Source organism: Globicephala melas, chromosome 13, assembly GCF_963455315.2.
Source record: "Globicephala melas chromosome 13, mGloMel1.2, whole genome shotgun sequence".
Taxonomy (NCBI): domain Eukaryota; kingdom Metazoa; phylum Chordata; class Mammalia; order Artiodactyla; family Delphinidae; genus Globicephala; species Globicephala melas.
Genome location: NC_083326.1, coordinates 7,418,141 through 7,445,629, shown reverse-complemented (window position 1 = coordinate 7,445,629; position 27,489 = coordinate 7,418,141). Strand labels below are relative to the sequence as shown.

Sequence of the window (27,489 nt, the reverse complement as noted above, 5' to 3'; positions counted from 1 at the left end):
CGGCTCGGTCCGACCCGCGCCGGGGCCGTCGGCCCGTCAGGCGGCCGCGCTGGTTCTCCGGGCCGGCCCGCCGGCCTCCCGCGCGCTACACGCCGCCGCCACCGCCGGGAGCCCGCCCCGGGGCGGGGAAGCCGCGGGCGGGGTGCGCGGGCCCGGTCGGGAGAAGGGGAGGGGACATGGCGCGTTACCTGGGCTCGGGCGACGGCAAGGGGCGTCCGCTCTCCCGCGGCGGTTCGTCCGCGGGGGCGCCGGGCCCGTCCCTCCCCCGGCGGCCCGGAGCGCTCCTCGGCCCCCGCGCTGAGGCGTCCGGGCCAGGCCGCCCCTCCTCGGCGCCGCGCCGCTGCCCGCGCGGGCCGGGCCGCCTCGAGCTCCCGGGCCGCCCCGCGGCAGGGGGCCCCTCTCGCGGGGCGCCCGGCTCCCCGCACCCGCTCCCGCCCCCTGGGCGGCCGTGCAGCCGAGGGGAGGGCGGGAAGGGCCTCCGGAGGAGAGCGGGCGGCCGCGAACGCGGGCTCCGCCACCCGAGCCACTCCGTTACCGCAGCGGCGACGACGACCAGGGCCGTGTTGTTGCTGCCAACTTGTCGAGAGGACACTGAGCATGCGCGCGCAGAGACCACATCCGGGTAATTTCAGGGTTTGGCCCTTTTCCCCCTCAGCTTTCCTTTCTCTTGGCTGCCCCCGCCTCCAGCCGGAGTGACGAGGGTCGTTCTGCGCAGGCGCCCGCGGGGCAGCACAGTCGGCGGGGAGCCCCGAGTCCCAACCTGGGATCGCCCTGGCCGAGGGCACTTCCCGCAAAGGTCGGGGGAAAGGCTGCTTGGAGGGAGTGGTCATCAGACAAATGGGCGTCCCTTTGCCAAAAAGTTCCCAAGCAGCGCGGGAGAACTCGGCGTGTAGTGGGTGTCCAGTAAGTTTATAAATAGCGATCAAAAGGGCCTCGTTTATGAGGACCAGCGTGGGCACAAAAATTAGACTTTAATAGCTTGCTCTGGGGAGAAGGTGGTTGTAGCGGTTTAGTACTTTGGAAAGAGACTAAGATGACTGCAGCCCTGGGTCACTAGATCCAAATGTGTTTAAACTCTTGAGATGCCTTCTTAGGTTGAAAAGGTGCGCAGGCCAATAATGGAACCATAGGTTTGAGAGCCTGGACAGGTGTTACGAAAAGTCAGTGGTTCCTGTTGGAAGAGATTTAGTCAGACCTCGGAGTTGGAAGGGACTTTCAAGGTCCTACAAGACACCTGTTAACTAGGTTACCAGCTGGGTGGGGAAAGGTGTAAACTCTGCTCTTGACTTTATACTTCTTTTATTTGAAAATTTTACAGGATGAATGCATTTATTTGATATTTTTAAAATTTCAGAAAACACATACTAATTACATATATATTTTTTCACCAACCAGGAAATATTTCTGTTGGGGTCCCACCAAGACTAATTACTGTCGGAAGGCTCTAAAGTCATGTCTTAAGTCTTGTCACCCAGAAACTGTCTATTCCCCAACCTATGTTTTACACCCAGTTCCCTAATCCCATGCTGTCGTCTCTTTCACAGCTTGGGCTCTTTCTTCTTCTGCACGACAGCCTCTAAAACTGTGTCTTCAAACTGGTGTTCCCTGGGGTTTATGAAGACTTTCCAAGACTAGTTTTAAGGGAATTCATTTCCAGATGCCTCACTGCAATGTGTACTATAGTCTAAAATTGCTCAGCTTGGGACTTCCCTGGCGGTCCAGTGGTTAACACTCCATGCTCCCAATGCAGGGGGCACGGGTTCGATCCCTGGTGGGGGAACTGAGATCCCGCATGCTGCATGTGGGCAAAGATTTAGAAAAAAAAAAAAATTGCTTAGCTTGAGAAAGCACCTGAAGACACAGCATCCCCCTTTCAAAACTGTTCTACTCCCGCTGTCCAACCAAAGTAAAAACTCTCACCCATTACTAAGGTGCATCGATCCAAGATGTAAAAAACCTCCAGGACAATGCAGAGGAACAAGTCAGAAATTGGTGACTGTGCTGAGAAAGTGAATGACTCAAAGCGAATGGTTATAAGTTATCTTGCAAGTCAGGTGGTTTTCAGTTATTTGCTATCAACAAAATTGAAGGAAAACCTAACTATGTGATTTGATTTTTCGCAGTATACCTTAGAAGGAGTTAAAAGAATTGATAACATTGCTATATCTGAACTTCCATTCCTATCTCTCGCAATTATCTATACACATGCATCTTGTCACCTTTGCCGTACTTTGTTGGCCAGAAGCAAATCACAAGTCCCACCCCCACTCAGGGGAAGGAGACCACACAGGACATGAACACCTAGAGGCAGGATCATATGGGGCCACATTAGAGTCTCTATTTATTTATTCAAAGGACAATTCCTATAAGCTCAACCTCCTCAGAATTTCTTCAGGTTCTGTTGCTTCCTTGTTTAAGGGAAACCTGACTTTCCCCTGGGGCACTGCTTCCCCTCCCCCTCTCAAGTCGTAGGTCCTGTATTTTCAACCATGAGCGTCATAGACTGGGCCTGGAGGTGAGGTAGGCCTCCTGCTTGCTCCTCCACAATACTTCCAGACCATCCCTCTCTCTCCTCCCCATTAACCTGCAGCTTTAAGTCTTGTCATTCAGTATCCCTCATCATTGCTCTCATTTCTCTTCATTTTTTCATCATTTGCTCTTGTCAGTCACTCCAGTACCATTTCAGTCTTAATCCTAAGCGTTTGTAATATATACCCGATAATCATCCCCATTCCCTGCCCTCTCAGTTCCATGACGTCTCCTCCAAGGATCTTGTCCTACCCTAACTCAGCCACTTATTCACTTGGCATAATCACAAGAGCCTCATCAAACTCAATAACTTCTTCACAGTTTCAAACCCCTCACACTCTGAACAGCCCCTCCTATTTCCATATTTCCCTGTAGTACTCGAACTCCAACAACTCTGCAATCCGCTTATCCTCTCTCCCATCCTTATCCAGCTTACACTCCTGGTCAGTCATTACAATCACTCCCTGGCACACCACACCTTCAACCCCCTTTCCTCTTCCCCCTTTGCCGTTACTGGGCAAAACCACAATCCTGATTCAAGCCAGCTCTCCATCTACTTCACATCAGCCCCCGTACATCTGAATGTGGCTAAAGAAAAACACAATCACGCTGGCTAGTTTCACTTTAATTTCATCACCTGGAACTTCAAGTGGGTCCTTAGTGCTGCCCAGGAATTCTACTTCCCTCCTCCATTCTTCTGGATGTCGTACCTCTCTGTCCTCCAACCTGTACCTCCTTCCCTCTCATCCTTGTTTTTGATTCATAACCTTGTTTCCTATTCCAGTGAGAAAGTTGAAGCAACGACACGAAAACTTACACAGAATCTCGCCATCTCATCTACCCATACCCACATACCAGCATCTGTAACCTCTTCTCCACCTTCCCTTCCATTACGTAGGTGAATTTTCCATGCTGCCCGCTAAAGCCAGTCCCTCTGCTAAGGCAATAGACCCCAATATCATCTTGCTTAATCAAGGGTGTCACCATCACTCCACCAATTATCCTCCCTCCTCTATCTTATCAATGTTTCCCTCTCTACTGGGTGATTCCCATAAACTTTTATAAGCAGCTGTTATTTCTCCAGTCCTACGAAATCTTCTCTTTGACCCACTTCCACTGGCAGTAACTGCCCCATTTCTCTGCTTCCTTTGCAATGAAACTCCTAAAAGAGTTTTCTGTGCTGTCTCTAGTTCTTCTCCCATTCTAGAGCAACAAAATACATAACATATGATACATTTAATATAAAGTTGAAAAACATGCCAAATATGATGTATATGTTAAGACTACATACATAGGTAATAGGATCATAACAACACACATGAGATTACATATGTGGCATATTTTAGGTCTTCAGCTGAGAGGGTCTCTCACCCTCTCTTAAACCCACTCCATTCATGCTTTCATCCTTATCACTTTGTCAAAACTGTTCTTGTCAAGGTCAACAATGAACTTCACATTGCCTAAGTCCAATGACCTATTCTCAATTATCATCTTAAATTGACCTCTTTGTAACAAGTGATACAGCTAACCACTTGATTCACCTTTTTTTTAACTACACCCTCTTAGTTTTCTTCCTCATCACTTCATCAGATCCCTCATTCCCTTACTTCTTTCTTCTTTGTTGATTCCATCTCTTCTCCCAGACCTTGTAATGACTCAGGGCTCATTCCTTGGATTTCTTCTCTTTTCTATCTCTACTCACCTTTCATTGGTGATCTAATCAGGCCTCCTGACTTTCAGTACCATCTAAGATACATGAGATCATCATATATGATGACAACTCCCAAATTTATATCTTCAGCTCAGACCTCTCATTTAAATTCCAGATTATGATACCCAGCAGCCTACTGCACATCTCCTCCCTCAAATCTGTTCAGCCCAACAACCTCCCTGTCTCAGTTGATGAGAAGTCCACCCTTCAAGTTGCTCAGATCAAAAGCCCTGGAGTCATGCTGGACTTCCCTCTTTCTTATACATCCCATGTCTAGTCCAGAGTCAGAATATTCCTCACCACCTCCACTGCTTCCCCTGGTCTGTTCCACCATCATCTCATGCTTGGGTTAGTCTTCTAGAAGCTCTCCCTGCTTTCATGCTTGCCCCTTAGGGTCTATTCTCAACATAACGGCCAGAGTGATCCTCCTAAAATACAAGTCAGATCATATCATTCCTCTGCTTAAATCCCTGCAATGGCTCCTCATTTCACTCAGAGTAAAAGTCTGTATCCTTAAAATAGTCTCCAGGGTTCTATGAGATCTACACCGTCACCACACTTCGGATCATTACCTCTCTAATTGCATCTCCTGTTACTCTTCTCTTGGACGACTCTGCTGTAGACTTACTGACCTCCTAGCTGACCCTAGAAGACACCAGCCAGGTTCCCAAGGTAGGACCTTTGCATTAGCTGTTTCCTCTGCCTGGAACACATGTTTCCCCAGATATCTGCATTGCTAATTCCCTCATTTACTTTAGTCAAATGTCATCTTCTCAGTGAGGCCCACCCTGACCTTTTTGAAATCACAACCTATTCTGAACCCTCATTCTACACCCCAGATCACCCTTACCCTGCTCTATCTTTTCCCATAGCTCTTATCTTCTAACATACTGTCTTATTTACTTATGTGTTATGCTTAGTGCTTATTGTCTGTCATCTCCCCCTAGAATGAAAGCTCCACAAGAGCAGGGATTTATCTGTAGTGTTTACTAAGTTATCCCAAGTGCCTAGAGTTCCTATTGACATATAGGAGGTGCTCAATAAATATTTGTTGAATGAATGAACAAGGTGTTTCATGCTTCTATCCATACAAGTGGAAATGAGAAATAGAGTTGACTCTGAACCCTATTTTATTCTGGCAAAAATATTCTACACTTTAATGGTTGATCAAAATTCATAGTATGTAATTTAGATAAATTAGATATTCAAAATTGAACCAAAAGAATAACAAAATTATATTGGTAATACAATTGAGATAAATGTTTTAAACTTAGAGACTCAAAGTTATTTTTATTTTTATAGGGAAATAAAATAGGCTGATCAATAAAAGACTTTCCAGCCTAAAATATTACATTAAAATGTTCCGGGGCAAGTGGAATGGAAATATAAGGTAAAGAGATAAAGAATGATGTTAAACTTCTTTTAAAGAAATGCTTTTTATGTATTTTTTAAATGGATGATAGATGCATCGTGATATTTAGATTCCCTTGGATACACTTAAAGAATGATGTAACAATCTTATTTTTAAATGCCAGTACCTATAATATGCCAAAAATAACAAACTTTGCCATTATTTAAACTTAAGATGAAACATTTTACATATGACCTTTAAAAATACAAGAAGAAACATAGTTTGTCAAATTTCTTTTAGGAGGTAAGCAAGAAATTTTGAAGACCACAGCCCCCAAAGGATCTAAGCTACCACCTTTCCTGAGACCTCCCTGGGTGAAACGTCTCAATTCCCAGATCCATCTCAGTCCTGGGCAGGCAAAGGCTTGAAAGCTTTCTTTCCCTTTTGTTTTCTTTGATGGCTCCACCTCCTGTGAACTGGAGCTTCCCTAGGGTGAGGAGAATACAGAGTTTTAACCTTTTCATCCCAGAGATGGAGACAGAGAGCTCTCACCTCCTGTACTGCCCACCTAGGAAGGAATAGAATAATATGCAGTATTCTTGTGGAAATGACATAGCAATTAACAGCTCCAGGCAAGAGGTAGTACATGATCACTTTGGGGTTAACCCAGTGTTTTGGGTTTTTTTTTACAATTATCCAAGTTGCCTTTGAAGATCACTTAACATTGATTAACCTGAACACTGTGTTTCCCACATTCCTAAAAGCACTATAGTAAACTCTGTCATCTCCTCTGGCTTAAAGTGTAGGAAGTTATGCTTGAGGCTGACTGTTGTGCATTTGACTATCAGGTGATTTGTTGTTTTAGCTTTAGAGGCGGCCAAAGCCAGGCTTGATGGGGAAGGGAGAAGATGGGTGGAGCCAAGGCTCCAGTTCCTTGCTTGCTTTTGCTCTTTCTTTCTTTTCCTTTCTTTTCTCTCTCTCTTTCTTTTCTTTCGCTTTCTTTTCTTTCTCCCCTTCCTTCCTTCCTTCTTTCCTTCCTTCTTTCCTTCCTTCCTTCCTTCCTTCCCTCCCTCCCTTCCTTCCTTCCCTCCCTCCCTCCCCTCCTCCCCCCTCCCCCTCCCCCCTCCCCTCCCCTCTCTCCCTCCCCCTCCCCCTCCCTCCCCTCCCCCTCCCTCCCCTCCTCCTCCCCCTCCCCTCCCCCTCCCCCTCCCCTCCCTCCCCCTCCCCTCCCCCTCCCCTCCCCTCCCCCCTCCCCTCCCTCCCCCTTCCCCTCCCTCCCCTCCCTCCTCCCTCCCCCTCCCTCCCCCCTCCCCCCTCCCTCCTCCCTCCCTCCCTCCCTCCCTTCCTTCCTTCCTTCCTTCCTTCCTTCTCCACCGTAATAGCTAGATCCAGCAAGGGCCACAAGGGCAGCTGTGGACAGATTCCTGAGGGGGGAAAGGGGTGAAAGCAGGAAGGAAGGAATCAGGTGGGAGGGGAAGGGAAATCCTGGCCCACCTTTGTCTGATGGCAGTCCTCTAAGTATTAACAGAGGCTGGGAGGCAGCTGAAAGTGAGGGACAGGAGCAATGCGAGCCGTCTTTGTCAGTCCTAACCGTTCATGCGATGAACGTTTTATTCAATATCTACCAGGTACTGAGTTCTAAGGGCTTCTGAGATAAATCTACTATAGCACATGCCCTTGAGTACCTCCCAGTCAAGTGGGGGAAGAGTGAAGTGTTAGTAGACAATTCTGGTGATGTGGGGATGGAATATGTGAGAGAAAAGAGAAAGAGCAACCCCATCTTGCCTGCGGGAGTTCAGAAATCTTCACAAGACAGTGACATTTGAGCTAGATCTTGAGATAAAGCAGGAGTTTGCCAGTAGAAAGGGATTGAGCGGGGAATTTCAAGGCAGAGAAAACAGCCTAGAGATGCGGAAGTGGTTGGTGTGTTTGTAAATGATTTAAAGAAATTTCAATATGTAGCCACAGATATATTTGGCCATATACAAAACAAAACATAATATACTACTTATAAGAGATTACTTACTATGGCATTGTTTGCCGTAACAGGCTGTTGGGAATAACTCAAATGCTTACCAAAAGGAGGCTGGATAAATAAATTATGGCACATCCATACGAAGGAACACTATATAACTGTCAGAGTAAAGTTTTCTGCTGTACCTGTATGGAAAGATCTCCAAGGTTTACTGCCAAATGACAAAGCAAGGCCCAGGACAATGTGTATATTATGCTATCTTTTCTGTTAAAAAGGAGAAAAAGTAATGTGTATTTATGACAGCTGTGGTTGTGTGGAATGGAGTGGGAAGTGGGCAGATGGGGGATGGGTGGGAGGAAAGTTTTCACTGTACACTTTCTTTTGTTTTTGAACCATGTGAATGTATTCCCTATTCAAAAAATTAAATTGAAACTTGTTTGCAACTTGAAATTGAAAGCGACTGGAACATATCTTCTTCTTCCTCTCCTATAAGACTCAGTGATCCTCTAGGACCCCTGATGTTTTTCAAGGTTGAGCACCCTTTCTTTCTGCTCCCAGACTAGACTGTGAGTTCCCTGAGGACAGAGGTTCTCTTCTCTCACTCCCTCCAGAGTGCCTAACACTGGGCCTTGCATGGAATGTTAGAATATTTGTTGAGTGAATGCACGGAGGGGAGAGGTGGGAGATGAGGCTGGGAAGATAGATTCGGGGCCAGCCTATGAAGGAAGACATGTTGATGAGTTGAACAATGGAAGACAGGTATGTTTGGGTTTTTTTTTTTTACAGTTTTATTGAGGTATAATTTTACATTTACAAACTTTTTTAGGTAGAGAGATGAATTTGGGTAAATGCATACATCGTATAACCTCCACCACAATCCAGTTTTAGAACACTTTCATCACTCCAAAATGTTCCCTTCTGTCCCTCTGCAGTCAGTCCTCACCTCCGTACTCCAGACCCCAGGTAACCACTGACATGTCTGCTGTTGCTAAGGTTTTGGTTTTTCTAGAATCTCATATAAATGAAATCTTAGAGTATGCAGATTTTTGTATCTGGATTCTTTCACTCAGTTGTTTTGGAGATCCAAAATGTTACTGTGTGTATCAGTAGTTAGTTCCTTTTTACTGTTCAGTAGTATTATATTGTATGTATATGCAAATCCATAGAAACAGAAAGTAGATTAGTGGGTGTCTGGGGATAGGAGAGAGGGGAATTGGGAAATATATGGTTTCTTTTTGGGGTGATGGAAATGTTCTGGCATTAGATGGTGCTGATGGTTGTACAAAATTGTGACTGTACTAAAAGACACAGAATTGTACACTTTAAAATATTAAAACTCATAGAAACAGAGAGTAAAGTGGTGGTTGACAGGGGCTGGGGGGCAGGGGAAGTAGGGAGATGTTGGACAAAAGTACCAGTTTCTAATTATAAGATGAATAAGTTCTGGGGACCTAATAGTATATGCTGACTATTGTTAACAATACTGTATTGTATACTTAAAAGTTGCTAAGAGAGTAGATCTTACATGTTCTCACCACAGAAGAAAAAACAATGTAATTATGTGAGGTGATAGATTTATTAACCTTATAATGGTAATCATTTTGTGATATATACATGTATCAAATCATCACTTTGTACACTTGAAACTTAAATGATGTTATATATCAATTATATCTCAATAAATGGGGGGGGAAATAAAATGGTGAATTTTCTTTTTTTTTTGGCTTGTGGGATCTTAGTTCCCCCGCCAGGGATTGAACCCGGGGTCCCAGCAGTGGAAGCGCTGAATCCTAACCACTGGACAGCCAGGGAATTTCCAAAATGGTGAATTTTATGTTACATAAATTTAGGTAAGCATCACTGTCATGTTTACTAAGCAAATAGTCCTTGGAGGCAGACTGACTTGGTTCAGGTCCCCATTTCACTCCTTACATTGGACAAATTATTCCAAGCCTCAGTTTCTTCATCTGTGAAACGGGGGTAAAAAGACAGCCTTTGTCACAGAGCTGTAGGGAGGACTTAATGAGATAATGCATGTAAAGCACTTAGCATGGTACCAACAAGCTCCTAATCAGTAATAGCAACTTTTTAATCCACCCACACCTGTCCTGTCTCAAGTCTCAATCTACAGGTGGTTAAACTGAACCATCAGGAGATTTAAAAAACTTGTCCCCATGTTGAGGGACATTCTATAAGAGTGGGCCTCTCACTGTTGTGGCCTCTCCCGTTGCGGAGCACAGGCTCTGGACACGCAGGCTCAGCGGCCATGGCTCACGGGCCCAGCCGCTCCGCGGCATGTGGGATCTTCCGGGACCGGGGCATGAACCCGTGTCCCCTGCATCGGCAGGCGGGCTCTCAACCACTGCGCCACCAGGGAAGCCCAAGAACTGATCTTTATTTTTTCAAAAATGTCAATATCATGACAGACTAGAGAATGGTTCTAGATTGAAGGAGACTCAATAGACATGACAACTATACGCGTGATTCTGAATTGGGTGTGGGGAAAAAAATGCCATCGAGGACATTATTGGGACAATTGACAAAATTGTAATATGGGCAACAGAATCAATGTTAGATTTCCTGATTTTGATGACTGTAGTGTGTAGGGCCAGGACTAGGTGTGGCAAGCAAGACTCCTAGTGTGCAAAATTCAAGGAAGCCCCCCCTTGGGATCACTCACTCCCAGGCCTTGCTCGCCTCCCCCTGGATCTGGCCCTGGTGTTGTGATGATGTAAGAGAATGTCCTTGTTCTTAGGAAGTACACACTGAAGTATTAAGGGGGAAGGCATACCAGTGTATGCAACTAACCCTCCAAGAGTTCAGAAACATTAATAATATTTATATAGGTAGAGAGAGAAAATATTAAAGCATATGTGGCAAAATGTTAACATTATAATTGGTGAATAGGGATAAAGGTATACAGAAGTTCTTTGTACTATTCTTGCAAGTTTTCTGTAAGTTGAATTTTTTAAGTCACTTGCCCATGTGATAAAGTTCCTTTAGCAGCAGAGCTGGAATTTGAACTCTGTAGGCTCCAGCCCACCACACACTGTACTGTATGGAGCTGCCCGGTGACCCTTATAGTTATAAGCTGAAGCCAGGGCCTTGGAGGGCCTCCTGATCAGGTGCCTTAGGAAGGAGGTGGACCAGGTGCTTTAGAGCAGTGTTTCTCCAACTTTTAACATGCCCACAAATCACTTGGGGATCTTGTTAAAGTGCAGATTCTGATTCAGTGGATCCCAGGTGGGGCTGGAGTGTCTACATTTCTAACAAGTTCACAAATGAGGCCGATACTGCTGCTCCCTGGATCAGAGTTCCAGAGGCAAGGTAGACTCTAGGGCCCAGAACTATAGGGGCTAAAATGCAAATTTTAGGGCTTCCTTGATGGCGCAGTGGTTGAGAGTCCCCCTGCTGATGCAGGGGACACAAGTTCGTGCCCCGGTCCGGGAAGATCCCACATGCCGCGGAGCGGCTGGGCCCGTGAGCCATGGCCGCTGAGCCTGCGCGTCCAGAGCCTGTGCTCCGCAATGGGAGAGGCCACAGCAGTGAGAGGCCTGCGTACCACAAAATAAATAAATAAATAAAATAATAATAAAATAAAATGCAAATTTTATTGGGGAGGGGAATAATGGTAAGGAACATTTAGGAGACAGTCCACAGTTTTGATTCTATGCACTTCAAATGGTTTTCAATCATAAGGTCAGCTTTCTTTTTTCAAACATCCTTTCATTCAATGTACATGCAGAGTGAGCCTACTGGATGCCACACTTTAGAGTAAGGAATTGAATGGTGATGAACATTAACTGAAAGGCTTATAATTTATCCAGTCTTTCCCCTTCCCTAGGAGACTCCAAATCAGCCTTAAATCTAGACAGTTTTTAGCCCAACAAGTGAACTTGGCATCTAACAGTCTCACAAAGCATCGAGCTGATCTCCCTGTGCTATGCAGCTGCTTCCCACTAGCTATCTGTTTTACATTCGGTAGTGTATATATGTCCATGCCACTCTCTCACTTCGTCCCAGCTTACCCTTCCCCCTCCCCATGTCCTCAAGTCACAGGCACAAGAGGGAACATTGCAGGCAGGGAGTGCTATAAATGATGATATCATCAAAAGCAAAAACAAACAAACAAAAAAGAGTTGGCATTTGTGCTATGGTATCATTTTAGGGATGTAAGAATTTTATAATGAATATTTGTACAAAGGGATTGTAGCTTTCAGCTCTAAGGGGGAAACTATTATACCTTAACATCACCAACATCTTTTATTTGTGAAGCATTTTTCCTGGGAGACAACCTTGAGGAAAATCATTAGCTTTACCTTGAACCAAAACTACAGTTACTATTTTCTTAGAGATTTGAGGATAATCAAGTGGCACCTTTTAGAGGGGAGGTACTTGAAGGAGAAGAAGGATGCTGTGAGCATCTCAGCAGCACACGCCCCACATCTAACCCTCAGGAAGGAGCCGTGTGAAGGGTAAAGACACCTGGTTCCAAGACTCAGCCCTTCAGTCCCCCTCTTCCAAGAAAAGGAGGCCGGCAGAGCCCTCACCTCTCTGAGGCTCCCAGAACACTTGCCACTGCTCTGAGCGTTTTCTTTCCCTTTTTCCCAGTGGCAGCTGCTGCCTCTCTGCTTTTGCCTCTTCCCCTTTCCTTTGCCTGGCTGACTTTCACTTCCCTGGCACTTCTGCTAAGCTGCACCCAGCTGCTGCCTTTTTTTTTAACATCTTTATTGGAGTATAATTGCTTTACAACGGTGTGTTAGTTTCTGCTGTATCACGAAGTGAATCAGCTATACATATACATATATCCCCGTTTCCCCGTGCTCTGGTGTCTTCCTCCCACCCTCCCTATCCCACCCCTCTAGGGGGTCACAAAGCACCAAGCTAATCTCCCTGTGCTATGCGGCTGCTTCCTACTAGCTATCTGTTTTACATTTGGTAGTGTATGTATGTCCATGCCACTCTCTCACTTCATCCCAGCTTCCCCTTCCCCCTCCCATGTCCTCAAGTCCATTCTCTACGTCTGCATCTTTATTCCTGTCCTGCCCCTAGATTCTTCAGAACCTTTTTTTTTTTTTAGATTCCATATATATGTGTTAGCATATGGTATTGGTTTTTCACTTTCTGACTTACTTCACTCTGTATGACAGTCTCTAGGCCCATCTACCTCATTACAAATAACTCAATTTTGTTTCCTTTTATGGCTGAGTAATATTGCATTGTATATATGTGCCACATCTTCTTTATCCATTCACCTGTCGATGGACACTTAGGTTGCTTCCATGTCCTGGCTATTGTAAGTAGAGCTACAATGAACATTGTGGTACATGACTCTTTTTGAATTATGGTTTTCTCCAAAATATACAAGCAACTTATGCAGCTCAGCTGCTACCTTTTAACTGTCCCCACACTTCCTGCCCTCCGCTCCCTCCCTGCCTATGGCTACCCAGAGCTTGCCGGAGCCTGGCCTGCAAGGTGAACCTGGTGGAGAAGCACTGCAGGATCCAGGGTCTGCTCCTAAGTTGCGAGGGGGCCACAGCCCTTTCTGAGGTGGCGCGAGACTCCTCCATTGCTGGGTACCTGCATATCCATGTACGTATCTTTAATCGCCAAGGAAATGAGAAGGCCCTGGAGGCCACTGGTGGTCAGAGCTGTTTCCTCTCTCTCCTTTTCAGGGATGCTGGTTATCAGGTCAGCTCCTACCTGGTTCAACAATAACACCGATCCTCTCTAAAAAAGATGGCCTGGCTCAGAAGCCCCCTCCAGCCTGGATGCCCATCTGCCCTCCCCAGCACATAGATAAATGGCTTTGCAGGGGAGGTTCTGGTCTGAACTTGCCTGAGGCTATGCTGGTTAGTTAGAATGCAGGTCCTAAATCCTATCCTAACCACAGTCCACAAAGTCCCCTGGGATAGGGTTCTTTGTTGGAGGGTTTGACCCAAAGGCCCTGGAAGGCAGGCTCATGCCCTCCTCCCCTACAGCCTGCCCTAACTGCTCCCCCAGGGAGCAAATCAGAACTGATTCTTCAGCAAAGGAAAAAGCCACAGTGGGCAATCACAGGCCAGGCCTAGGGTTTGCCTCCCTCCCTTCCCCACTTTTCCAACTCTCAGTCATCCGTAGGGCCCAACCCTCTGTCTACCAGTGACTTCGTCTCAGCTGATCTCATCCAAAAAACCACAAGCCCCCAACTGGCACCTGACTTCCTACCATCTTGTGTGTTTGCGTTCTCCTTCATTAGGAGACAATAAAATAGCGGTGGGCGTTATGGATGAGCTTTGGAGTCAAGGGACCTGTGTTCAAATCCTTCTCCATCACTGTGTTCCTAGGCAAGTTACTGAATCTTCTCGGCTTTAGTTACTTCATCTGTAAAAATAGGTATCATCATACTTCTTTAACGTTTTTTCCCTGAGAATTAACTGAAAATTCTCTCCAACAAAAATTTATTGTGTCTACTGTTTGCCAGGCACTGCTCTAGATGGGGATGTAGTGGTGTATGAGACAAATTCTTTGTCTTTAAAGCACTTACATTCTACAGAAAATAAACGTAGCCAAACAAATAATATAATATTAAATAGTGATTTTTTTTTCAAAAAGATCATAGAGAATGACTAGATTTGGAGAGAGGGTGGAGTAGTATTTTAAATAGGGTGATTAGGGAAGGTTGTCTGAAGAGGTGACATCTGAGCAGACCTGAGGTGTAAAGGAGTGAGCTATGCAAAAATCTGGGGAGAGCAGGTATAAAGATCCTGAAGTAGAAATGAGCCTAGTGTGTTAATGTGACAACAGTAGGATCAGTGCAGATAGGACAGGGTAAGAGAGAGGAGCAAGGATGGAGATAAGGTCAAAGAGGTAATACATGTGGGAAAGATTTAGCATGTAGTAAGTGCTCCATAAGTTATTCTTGAAGGGATCTCATTTTCCTAATAAGGCTGTATGCTCTTGAGGGCATTCATATTGAACAAATATTTACTGAGTGCCTACTAGGTGTCAGCTACAGTGCTCCAAGATAGGGATATAATATGAACAAGACAGTCGTGGGAGAGAAAAATAATAAGAAAAGGAGCAGGGTGCAGTGCAGGATTGCAACCGTAGGAGCTGAACTTGGACTCAGGGGCATCCTGATGCTTGCCATGCTCTTATACAGCACTGCTTAGGGAAGTGCCCAGTGAATCATTATTTGAATATTAAGAGATGGAAAAAGAGATACAGGGTAAATATGAACCAAAAGAACTCCATTTAATATTACTCAATATAGACCTTAAAGTAGAAAACATCCTAAGGGACAAAGAGGACTTCATATGCAGTATAGACTGAGAAGCTATAAAGATTATAAAATATATGCACTTAACAATATCACTTCAAAAAAATATAAAGCAACAACTGATAGAAGAATCAACAACCGTAATTGGACATTTAATATAGAGATCTTCCTTAACTTACTGTGGGGTTATATCCTGATAAAAAGTTGAAAACACGTTTAATACACCTAAACTATTGATCATAGCTTAGCCTAGCCTACCTTAAGCAAGCTCAGAACACTTAACATTAGCCAACAGTTGGGTAAAATTATCTAACACAAAGCCTATTTTATATAATAAAGTGTTGAATACTTCATGTAATTTACTGAATACCATACTGAAAGTGAAAAACAAAGTGGTTGTATGGGTACAGAATGGTTGTAAATGTATCAGTTGTTCACCCTGGTGATCTTGTGGCTGACTGGGAACTATGATTCACTGCCACTGCCCAGCATCAGGAGAGAGTATTGTACTGCATGTCGACAGCCCAGGAAAAGATCAAAGTTCAAGATTCAAAGTACAGTTTCTACTGAAATTGTATAGCTTTCCCATCATCGTATATTTGAAAAATCTTAAGCTGAACCATCATAGGTCAGGGACTGTGTGTATTACCTTAGAAACTGATGGATCAAATAGTTTTTTTTAAGAAAGTGAAATATATATATATTTTTTAAAAGTAAATTTTATTTATTTATTTATTTTTGGCTGCATTGGGTCTTCGTTGTGGTGCATTGGCTTCTCATTGCGGTGGCTTCTCTTGTTGCGGAGCACTGGCTCTAGGCGCACGGGCTCAGTAGTTGTGGCTTGCGGGTTTTAGAGAGCAGGCTCAGTAGTTGTGGCGCACAGGCTTAGTTGCTCCACAGCATGTGTGATCTTCCCGGACCAGGGCTCGAAACTGTGTCCCCTGCATTGGCAGGTGGATTTTTAACTACTGCACCACCAGGGAAGCCCCTATAAAGCATATTTTAATGACTCAATTAGTAAGCTCAGTCTGTTAGAGAGCTTTATACTCAACAAATAAAGAATATATATTCTTTCCAAGAATATATGGAATAGTCTCAAAGATCAGTCATGTACTAGTCGTGCACCTCAATAAATTCCAAAGAGTTAACATCATACAGCCCATGTTCTCTAATGAAGAATGCAATATATTTAGAAATCAATAACAAAAGGATAGCTTAAAATTCCTAAAAATCTGAAAATGCAAAAAATACTATTAAATACCAGAATAAAGATATTAAAATAAGGAAAATTACAAAAAAAATGAAACACCACGTGTCAAAGTATATGTAAGGTAGTCCTTAAAAGGGATATATAGTGCCACATGCACTTATTTAACAAACAAGAAATATTGAAACCAAATGAGCTAAGCGTTCAATGCAAAAGCCCATAAAGATAAGGGCAAAAATCAATGATATTTGATGATGGTGGGGGAGAGGAAAGAAAAGCAATAAATATGAATAGCAAAATCAAAAAATAATTTGTTGAAAAGAAGGATAAAGGAAATGAGTATATTGGTGTCATTGAGAACTGAGATTTTGACATGGCAGAAAGGAGATATACATGTAAGATGGATGAGGTTACATACTTCTGAACTTGAATTGAATGTATGTGGGGCTTCCCTGGTGGCACAGTGGTTAAGAATCCACCTGCCATTGCAGGGGACACGGGTTCGAGCCCTGGTCCGGGAAGATTCCACATGCTGCAGAGCAACTAAGCCCGTGCACCACAACTACTGAGCCTGCGCTCTAGAGCCTGTGAGCCACAACTACTGAGCCCCTGTGAGCCACAACTACTGAGCCCCCATGCCACAACTACTGAAGCCCGTGTGCCTAGAGTCCGTGCTCCGCAACAAGAGAAGCCACTGCAATGAGAAGCCTGTGCACCGCAATGAAAGAGTAGCCCCGGCTCGCCGCAGCTAGAGAAAGCCCACGCACGGTAACGAAGACCCAACACAGCCAAAAATAAATAAAATAAATTTTAAAAAGAGGCCAAATTCACAAATTTTAAGGGGAAAAAAAATCCATAGATTTGATGAAATCAAAATTAAATATTTCTGTCCTATGGAGGCCATCATAAATGGAACTAACAGACAAGTGGTCAGTTGGGAAAAGTTATTTGTAATGTTCAAAATCAACACAAAATAAATACTTACAATATTCAAAAAAAGTCCTTTAAGATAGCTTTAAGGAAAAGACAGGGAATCTGACAAAACTAAATGAGCATAGGATAGGAAGAGGCAATTCACAGGAGAAACCTGAATTACTAATAAGTCTACTAAGAGATGTTTAACCTCATTAGTAATCAGTGAAATGTAAATCAAAACTAAATACCATTTTACACCTCTCAGATTGGAGAAAAGAAAATCAGATGCCATTAACTGCTGGCAGTGGGTGGGGCAACAGGATGCTTAAGGTGCTCCCAATGGGAGTGTAAGTGACTGCTCCTGGCGTGGTCATTCAGGAGAGCCCTGGGCATTACTGCGTGAGGATAAGGCTGGGTAGCCCTAAACCCCAGCAGTTCCACTCCTGAGCTTATCCTCAAAAGAAACTTAAGGCTGTTGTGAGAATCAAATGAGCTACATTCAGGAATCAAAGATTAGTTTTGCCCCATCCCTTTTTGGCAAACTCTTATTTCCAAGTGGCTCTCAGACTTTTTCACCTGGATGTACGTAATGAAGTTGGCAAAAGGGATCTAGAAAGGGAATACCCTTTCACAAGATGACTGATTGCCAGCACTTGTCAGTCACTTCCTGGTTAACAATCATAGGAGCAACAACACTTTACACCCTTTGGGCACTTAAAAATTTGCTAAGCATTTTTGCACGTGTGATCTCATGTCAGCTATTCAATAATTCTGTGAGGAAGGTGCCATTAACATTTTAAATTAATTTATTAAATTAAAATAAATTTTTTTAATTGAAATATAGTTGATTTACAATATTTTGTTAGTTGCAGGTGTACAGCAAAGTGATTCGGTTATGCTTATATATGTATATATCTGTATTCTTTTCCATTACAGTTTATTACAAGATACTGAATATAGGTCCCTGTGCTATACAGTAAATCTTTGTTGTTTACCTTTTTTTTTTTTTTTTTTGTGGTACGCAGGCCTCTCACTGTTGTGGCCTCTCCCGTGGCGGAGCACAGGCTCCGGACGCGCAGGCTCAGCGGCCATGGCTCACGGGCCCAGCCGCTCCACGGCACGTGGGATCTTCCCGGACCGGGGCACGAACCCGTGTTCCCTGCATCAGCAGGCGGACTCCCAACGACTGCGCCACCAGGGAAGCCCTGTTTATCTATTTTATATATGGTAGTGTGCATCTGTTAATCCCATACGCCCAATTTATCCCTGCCCCTTCCCCTTTGGTAACCATAAGTTTGTTTTCTATGTCTGTGAGTCTGTTTCTGTTTTATAAATAAGTTCATTTGTACTAATTTTTATATTCCACATATAAGTGATATCATATAATATTTGTCTTTGTCTGACTTCACTTAGTATGATCATCTCTACGTCCATTTGTGTTGCTGCAAATGGCATTATTTCATTATTTTCTATGGCTTAGTAATATTCCACTGTATATATATATATACCACATCTTCTTTATCCATTCATCTGTCAATGGACACTTAGACTGGCTTTTGTAAATAGTGTCTCTATGAACATTGGGGTGCGTGTATCTTTTCGAATTAGAGTTTTCTTCTTTTCCGGATATATGCCCAGGAGTGGGATTGCAGGATCACATGGTAGTTCTATCTTTAGTTTTTTAAGGAACCTTCGTACTGTTCTCCACAGTGGCTGCACCAATCTACATTCCCACCAACAGTGTAGGAGGATCCCCTTTCCTCCACACCCTCTCCAGCATTTATTTGTAGACTTTTTGATGATGGCCATTAACTCTTTTTTTTTATAGATAAGGAAACAAAGGCTCAGAAGATAAACATCCAAAGAAGTCTCATAGCTACTACTCAGGATTGTCAGGATTTATATTGGATCAGATGGCTAGGGAGCACAGTGACCTGTTAGGTTATATTAGTTACTACTCTTTTGGTTGCAAATAATAAAACTTTGACAGGAACAACTGAGGGAGGAGAGCCCTAAGGTGATGGGGAAGGCTTTCATTTCTGCCCAAACTACAGCTGCTCTTGTCCTAGCTTTTCCTGATCTGTAACCGCTCACAGCTCCTCCCTACTCTGCCCTCAGCATTGACCACACCAGACCCACCTCCTCAATCTCATCTACCATCATCACTTCCTTCCAAGGCCTCACTTAGCAGAAACCACCACGGATGAAGCCACCACCGCTACTTTAAGGGCATTTGCATTAGCAGGATCTTAAAAAAAAAAAAAAATCAGGAAAGAGTGATGGGAGGGAAATAAGACAAAGAAAACAAAATGCCTAAAGAAAATATACAAATGGCAAAAATATACTATTGAAAAGAGGCTCAATAGTAATAGTCATCAGTGAAATGCAAATTAAACCTACAGTGAGACACCTCTTTATGCCTACTAGGATAGATAAAATTAAAATGACTTGCCATGCCAAGAGCTAACAAGGGTGTGGAGTGCCTGGAATGCTGGTAGGTGTGTAAAATGGGACAGTCACTTTGGAAAGCAGTTTGGCAGTATCTTAAAAAATTAAATATAGGGCTTCCCTGGTGGCGCAGTGGTTGAGAGTCCACCTGCCGATGCAGGGGACACGGGTTCGTGCCCCGGTCCGGGAGGATCCCACGAGCCCCGGAGCGGCTGGGCCCGTGAGCCATGGCCGCTGAGCCTGTGCGTCCGGGGCCTGTGCTCCGCAACGGGAGGGGCCACAACAGTGAGAGGCCCGCGTACCACAAAAAAAATATATATATATATATTAAATATACATTTACCATACCCAGAAATTCCACTCTTAGATGTTTATCCCACTGCCCCAAGTTGAAAATATGTCTTCACAAGGACCTGTACACAAATGTTCATAGCATCTTTATTCAAAATAGCCAAAAACTGGAAATAACCCAATGTCCATCCACAGGTGAATGTACAAACAGATTGTGGTAAATTCATTCAATGATCCACTATACAACAATAAAATATCATGAATTATTGGTACATGCCAAAACATGGTGGTTGGGACACCCAATTTGGGCATCTATATATTATATACAGTTAAATAATTAGTTATTCTTCTACAGTATTTATAGTTTGGAATATTTATGTTGCAGTTCTTATGTTAACTAACCATTCCTTGTGGTGTTTCTCAGCCTTGCCTGATAATAAGAACCTATGAATATTACCTTATATGGCAAAAGGGACTTTTCGGATGTGATTAAATTAGGATATTGAGGTGGAGAGATTATCCTGGATTATCTGGGTGGGCCTTATGTAATCATAATAATCCTGACTAATGAGACACAGGAGGATTTGGAGTCAAAGGGAAAGCAATGTGACGTTGCAACCAGAAGTTGAAGTGGTGCACTTTGAAGATGGAAAATGGAGCCACAAGGCAAGGAATACCACTAGAAAGCCACTATGAGGGACTTCCCTGGTGGCGCAGTGGTTAAGAATCTGCCTGCCAATGCAGGGCACACGGGTTTGATCCCTGGTCCAGGAAGATCCCACATGCCGCAGAGTAACTAAGCCTGTGTGCCACAACTACTGAGCCTGCGCTCTAGAGCCCGTGAGCCACAACTACTGAGCCCACATGCCACATCTACTGAAGCCCGTGCGCCTAGAGCCTGTGCTCCACAACAAGAGAAGCCACCACAATGAGAAGCCCACACACCGCAACGAAGAGTAGCCCCTGCTCGCCGCAGCTAGAGAAAGCCCACGTGCAGCAACAAAGACCCAACGCAGTCAAAGATAAAAAGGAAAAAAAAAAAAGCCTTGTTGTTAGAAAGCCACTAGGAGCTGAAAAAGGCAAGAAATTAATTTTCCCCTCAGAGTCTACTGAAGAAACCAGTCCTTTCCACACTCTGACATTCGTCCATTGAAACTGATTCTGGACTTCTCATCTCCAGAGCTGTAACATAATAAATTTATGTTGCTTTAAGTCACTAAGGATTTTGGTAATTAGTTACAGCAGCAGTAGTAAACTAATACACCTGGGTTATTTGTTAAATGTACAAATTACCATTCTTCTCCCCTGTAAATTCTGATTGCATTGGTCTGAGTGGGAAGCCCAGGAATCTGTTTTCTAACAAAGGTCCAGGTGATTTTTACCTTCAGACAAATTTTGGAACTACTACTATAGTGGATGGTGATAGCCCAGCCAAATTCCTCATCACCAGTTTTCTGGTAACAGACCCCATCTGCTTGCTTTGATTTGCATGTGGAGACATGACCAAGGATTGATGAATCCTGGAACTCACCTGAGTGTTTGAGACTGGTCCATGGGTGGACATATGGCTCACACTGGCCAATCACAATCCTTCTCTGTGAATTTATACATGGAAGCCATGCTTTTTCTTTGTGCTGGGATTGCTGTGCTAGGATGGATCATTGGCCTGCCTTTGCTGGCAACCATCTCTGACTACACGGAGGAAGCCCATCTGCAGTAGGAAAGGGGATAACAAACAGAGGAGAACAGAGTTAAAAGTTAGAAGGAGAGAGAGGGAAAACCCTGATTCCTCTGAGCTCTGGAACCAGTTGCATCTGATGCTGGTACCATCCCTGTTCTTTGGACTTGTAAGAAATCGATAAATTCTGTTATTGTTCAAGCTCATTGAATGGGTATTCAGTCCTCTAAAATATAAAGGCTCCTAACTATCATACTGGGGTGTTATGTGGAATAGATCCCTTACATTGTCTGGCTTTCTCTTCACCCCTTTCTATGTCCAACATCAAATGTTTCATACTTGTCTATGCCAGTTTACACTCATCTGATCAGAATATATATGCTAACCGCATGGAGATTTTAGTCATTCTGTCCCTACCACTCATGCTAACTCCTTTACATCATAAACCAAGTAGAGTCCATCCCCATCAGCTGTATGTTCAGGCTACTTCTCTTTCTACTTCTGATCCTGTTCCCTCCTAACTATTTAGTGACAAGAAATTCTGGGGTGGTGGCTCTCTTCCAGTGAAAACAGACTCTGCAAAACTATGATTGTTTTTATTCAAAGTTCTGTCTACAAAAATATCTTCTGCTGCCACATTATGTGGGGTTTCATAGGCATCTTTAGCTTGAAGTAAGGAGCAAAGAGGTTGAGTACTTGATTGGAAGATTCCCCACCACTATTCAAGTTATTTTTTCAATGATTGTTTTTGATCTTTCAATCCCAAAGTTTCTCGGTTCTAGCAGATGCAGTTAAACACAGTTATCTGCAACATTTTCCTGGTATAAATCTTCATTGCCAAGGGGATGGGCCTATAGCATTACAAACTGGGACTGACCAAAGGAGCCTTTACACACAGACCACCGTTGGTGAGTACTGTCAGGTCCTTCGTACAGTCTGGCTGTAAAACTTGGTGGAAGAATTCCTAACTTTTCCCTCTGCCCGGAGAGTGGAAAAGGACACTGGCTAATAGTCAGAAAACTGAATATAGTCTTGGCTCTGCCATTTATTACCACTTAGTAAACTTAGGCAAGTCAGTTAACACCTCTTGGTTCTAATTTCTTCATCTATAAAATGAGATTCATGATACTCCCCTACCTGCCTACCTTACTGGGTGATTGTAAACATTAAACAAGGTATACAGACATAAGGTATTATTATGCACTAAAACAAATGTAAAGTTTAATAATGGAACCCTACTCCTAGACATCTTTATTTAAACCTGGGATTGTAGAATTGTGACTGTTCTACTTCTAAGATTGAAAAAGTGGATTGCTTCTCATAAATCAATTGATTTAATATCCATACATTATAATGAGTTAGGAATTATGTGGGCTCATATACAGAGTAACATCAAATTTGGAATATCAGGATATTGCCATATGCAAATGGTTGAAGATTCAAAGTATGGATACACATAACAATGTAAATAGATGCTACAAATTTCTGCAACACATGCCTAAAAACAGTCTTCAGCAGATATTTCTAAATTCTGTCTAGATTACAGCTTTTGAACAAAACAAAAGCCCAATGGATTTGGACCAGAGATCTCTAAAATCTCCTCCACCCCACAACTGTCTTTATTTAGTACTAAATTTAGAGCAGATGGAGAAACCAGCAAGCAAGACAATGCCTGCATGTGCTAATAAATTAATACCGCTGAGCCAAACCGGTAGAAAAATCTTGAGTGGGCTCTACATGTTAGCTGAGCTACAAAGAATGCAGGGCTCCCGCTTTTGAGGAGTTTATAGTCTATATAATTTACATATGCTATTGTTTACCAATATTTTTTGAGAACTTACTATATGCCGGGCACTATTCTTAGTGTTTTACTCATATCAACCCATTTAATCCTCCCAACACCGCTGTGAGACAGATACTGTTATAGTATCCAGTTTACAGAGGAAGACACTGAATCTCATAGAAACTAAGTGACCTTGCGCAAGGTCACATGCTACTGACAGAGCTAGGATTTCAAACATCGCACTCTTAGCCACCATGCTAAACTGCTCTTCTAGAAAGACACAGATAGAAAGGAATAGAATGTCCTGTGACTTCACTTCCTATTTACCATGAGGATATGGGCTGGGGGTGCAGAGTGAATTATTTCCTTGAAGAAATGATTTCATATTGAAAAATGATAGGGGTCTCCCTGTCATTCAGTTTATATACATGCATTCATTCAACAGATTTTTTTGAGTGTCTATCTAGGTCAGGCTGCTCTGATGAGATGACATTTGAGCAGAGACCCGAAGGAAATGAGAGGGCGAGCTATGAATGTAGCTGGGGATGGAATGTTTCAAGCTCAGGAAACAGTAAGTAGAAAAGCCCTAAGGTGGGCACACGCTTGGTGTGAGGAACAGCGAGGTGACAGAAAGAGCAGAGGATGATAGGAGATGAGATTGGAGCAGAGTGAGATTTACCACGAAGCCAATGACACTTGCCTGGACCTCTGTTCCTGAGGGGAATTTTGGGAGTCGTGGAGAGTTCTAGATGGGGTGGTGGAGCCAGGCTGCAATCTGGAAGAATCTCTGTGTAAGCACGTCTGATAAATTGCCTAAAGAGATATCAGAAGAAAGGGATCTGAATTAAATTGTTGAGATTTATTTTCTAATTCTAAATTAACATCAATTCTGTAACTAATTTTATATTTGTAGTTTGCATTCTTTTCCTTAACAAGGACCCACGTTCCTCTTTCCTTTCCCTCCTGTTCACCTATGGTGTAAGCCTCAGGTTTGGCAAAATCTTGGTCCCACCCTAGACCAGGGAGATTGGAGGTGGCAGTGGTTAGGGCTGATCACTTAGGACCTGGTAGAACTTGGTTGGGATTTTGACCTTTACTCTTGAGTGAGACGCAATATTATTGGGGAATTTTGAGCAGAGTAGCGATGTGACCTTAATTATCTTTCTAAGGGATCACTCTGACTGCTGACCTTGAGGTGGACTGTGTAAAGAACTGTACAGTTGAAATACAAGGAGAACCACATATGTCATTTTAAATTGTTTGGTAGGCACATTAAAAAAGTCAAGTGACAGGTGAAATTAATTTTAATAATACATTTTATTTAACCTAATATGTCCAAAATATCATTTCAACACATAATCAATGTAAAAAATGATTGAAATATTTTATATTCTTTTTCTCATATTGTGTGAAATCCAGGGAATATTTTCCACTTATAGTACATCTTGGTTTGGACTAGTCACATTTCAGATGCTTAGTAGCACATGTGGCTAGTGGCCTAAACAGATTCAAAGCAATGTGTCCTGGACCCAACCTTCCTAAACTGGGGGGTTGTAGGTACTCCCTACTCACCCTCTGGGTTGGTGGAGTACTCTAAGGGCAGTTTCCAAACTCCATGGGAGTTAAAGCTGAAGTGAATGATGAGGGAACACCCCGGGCTCAGATCTGAGGTTTGACAATGATAATGTCTAACTTGTATATAGTACTATCGGTTTTAATTGTTTATCTATGTTAAATCATTTAATCTTCATAACAGTTTATTCATGGCAATCCTATTACCATTCCAGATTCACAGATGAAGAAACTAAGGCAAAAGAGAGATGAAATAATTTATTCAAGACCACACTGCAGTTTTACTTCAGAGTCTATGCTCCCATCTACTACGCCAGTGGTCCTCCCGGTAAAATATTTCATCATTCCTGTTCTCCTTTTGATTGTTTTCCATTCTACTTACCTTAATTAATAGTATTCTTATGCTTTTTTTTTTTTTTTTGGCGGTACGCGGGCCTCTCACCATTGTGGCCTCTGCCGTTGTGGAGCACAGGCTCCAGACGCGCAGGCTCAGTGGCCATGGCTCACGGGCCCAGCCGCTCCGCGGCACGTGGGATCCTTCCGGACCAGGGCACGAACCCGTGTCCCCTGCATCGGCAGGCGGACTCTCAACCACTGCGCCACCAGGGAAGCCCTTTTATGCTTTTTTGCATACTTTTATTGATCACTCTATCATATTTTCCTGTAACAAAAATCTGAATATATTGAAAACAATTTTTTTATATTTCTTGTGACCAAAAAATTTCTTATGGATTGACTTATTATTAAAATTATAAGTAGTTATAATTGATCGAAATAACCTAATTACAAGTTACTAATATGAAAAGTTAAGTTTTATTGGAAATACATTTTTTTTTTTTAATTTATTTTTGGCTGTGTTGGGTCTTCGGTGCTGTGTGTGGGCTTTCTTTTTAGTTGCGGTGAGCGGGGGCTACTCTTCATTGTCGTGCGCGGGCCTCTCGTTGGGGTGGCCTCTCTCGTCTTGGAGCCCCGCCTCTGGGTGCGCGGGCTCTAGAGCACAGGCTCAGTAGTTGTGGCGCATGGGCCTAGCTGCTCTGCAGCATGAACCAGGGCTCAAACCCGTGTCCCCTGCATTGGCAGGCGGATTCCTAACCACTGCACCACCAAGGAAGCCCCGGAAATACATTTCTTAAGTGAGATCAATGAGTCGGTTTTTTTCCTTTTTTTACAATCAGTTCTGTGTCCATTTTTATGGTCAGGCCACTTAAGATGGCTGTTGTACATCCTCTGCTAGATCAGTGCCTGCTTTACCAAAACCCTATGCACATGACTGACCTTCCTATGTATTTGGTCCAGGCCCCAGCTGGTGATTGTTCTTGTCAAAGGGACAGTGAGGGGCGTGCCCCTCTACTGGTTTCCCTGGTAACTAATGAGTCCACCTGACATTAATTCCCCTATAACTGGTAATCTCCCCTTCCCCCAGAGACGAAGACAGCTACCATGTCCTGACTGCTGGCTGCCACACACGATGGGGTGTCGCTCCAGGACCTTGCTTCAGACGTGTAAGCTCCATCCATTAAACCATTGTCTCTGTTGCTGACTCCGGGCTCTTTTATTGGTCTTGAAGCTGGGCAAGCACAGGCCTTGTAGGCCTGTGGAGTGCAGCCCAAGACCATTGATAAATATTACTTAACACTAAAGCATGACCAGGTTCAGTACCCATACTATCTCTAGTTTTCATTTTTATAGATGTGAGCCCTGAGAATCTTGTTTTATAAGTGAGTAAATGGGGATGAAAATAACTTTGTAATAATAATGTTACTCAAGTTTTCGAACCATGTCCAAATTGTGTACCAAAAATTACGTAGCGATTGGTGATTGCCAGAGGCTGGGGGGACAGGGAAGCAGGGGGTTGTTGTTCAATGGGCATAAATTTTCAGTCATGCAAGATGAAAAACTACTTGAGATCCATTGTACAACAATATGTATATAGTTAACAATACTGTAATATACACTTGAAAATTGTTAGGGTAAATTTATATTATTGCAGGTTTTTTGTGGTTTTTTTAAACCACAATTACAGAAAAAAAGAGTCAAGCCTGATCCATCAACTGATGGATAGCTAAACAAAATATGGTATATCCACACAACGGACTACTTATTATTCAGCCATGAAAAGGAATGAAGTTCTGATACATGGACATAAACTTGGATGAACCTTGAAACATTATGCTAAGTGAAAGAAACCAGAAGATCATGTACTGTATGATTCCATTTATATGAAATGTCCAGAATAGGCAAATCCACAGAGACAGAAAGTAAATTGGTGCTTGCCTAGGGCTAGGGGGACGGGAAGCTGAGGGGTGATAGTTAAAGAGTAAGGGGTTTCTTTTCTGGGTGATGAAAATGTTCTAAAATTAATGACAGTGATTGTACAACTCTGTGAATATACTGAAAGTCATTGAAGTGTACACTTGAATAAATTGTGAGTATGTAAATTATATCTCAATAAAACCGTGTTTGAAAATTACATAGTGACTATATTCGTTTTCTATTGTTGCATAACAAAATACCAACAAAATTAGCAGCTTAAAATACCATATATTTATTATCTCACAATTTTGTAGATGAGAAGTCCATTGTGAGGGAGGGGGTTTCTAGTTGTTGACTGAGTTTTCTGCTTAGGGTCTCACAATCCCAAAATTAAGGTGTTAACAGGGGCTGGGCTCTTATCTGGAGGCTCTGGGGAAGCATGTTTCATTCTTGCTTTTGGGAGAATTAAGCTCCTTGCAGCTGTAGGACTGAAGTCCTGTTTTCTAGATTCCACA

The 27,489-nt window shown here is 43.2% G+C and overlaps 1 protein-coding gene and 2 long non-coding RNA genes across 5 annotated transcripts in view; 1 reads left to right on the top strand and 2 right to left on the bottom strand.

Annotated features, from left to right (window-relative positions):
* SMAD4 (SMAD family member 4) overlaps positions 1-580 on the bottom strand; it is a 60,398-nt gene extending 59,818 nt beyond the window's left edge. For all 3 annotated transcript variants that reach the window (XR_004041979.3, XM_030867950.3, XM_060310187.2), the window contains exon 1: positions 189-580. The gene's annotated coding sequence lies outside the window, so the exon portion shown is untranslated. The remainder of the gene's footprint in view (positions 1-188) is intronic.
* A 165-nt stretch (positions 581-745) lies between these two features.
* On the top strand, positions 746-27,185 carry LOC132598331 (uncharacterized). Its single transcript, XR_009566366.1, has 3 exons — positions 746-903; positions 24,937-25,049; positions 26,145-27,185. It is a non-coding gene; the product is annotated as an uncharacterized lncRNA (long non-coding RNA).
* LOC138842947 (uncharacterized) lies at positions 15,646-25,084 on the bottom strand. Its single transcript, XR_011377965.1, has 3 exons — positions 23,850-25,084; positions 21,220-21,399; positions 15,646-15,815 (listed from the first exon to the last, which is right to left on the bottom strand). It is a non-coding gene; the product is annotated as an uncharacterized lncRNA (long non-coding RNA).
* Positions 27,186-27,489: the final 304 nt, after the last annotated feature.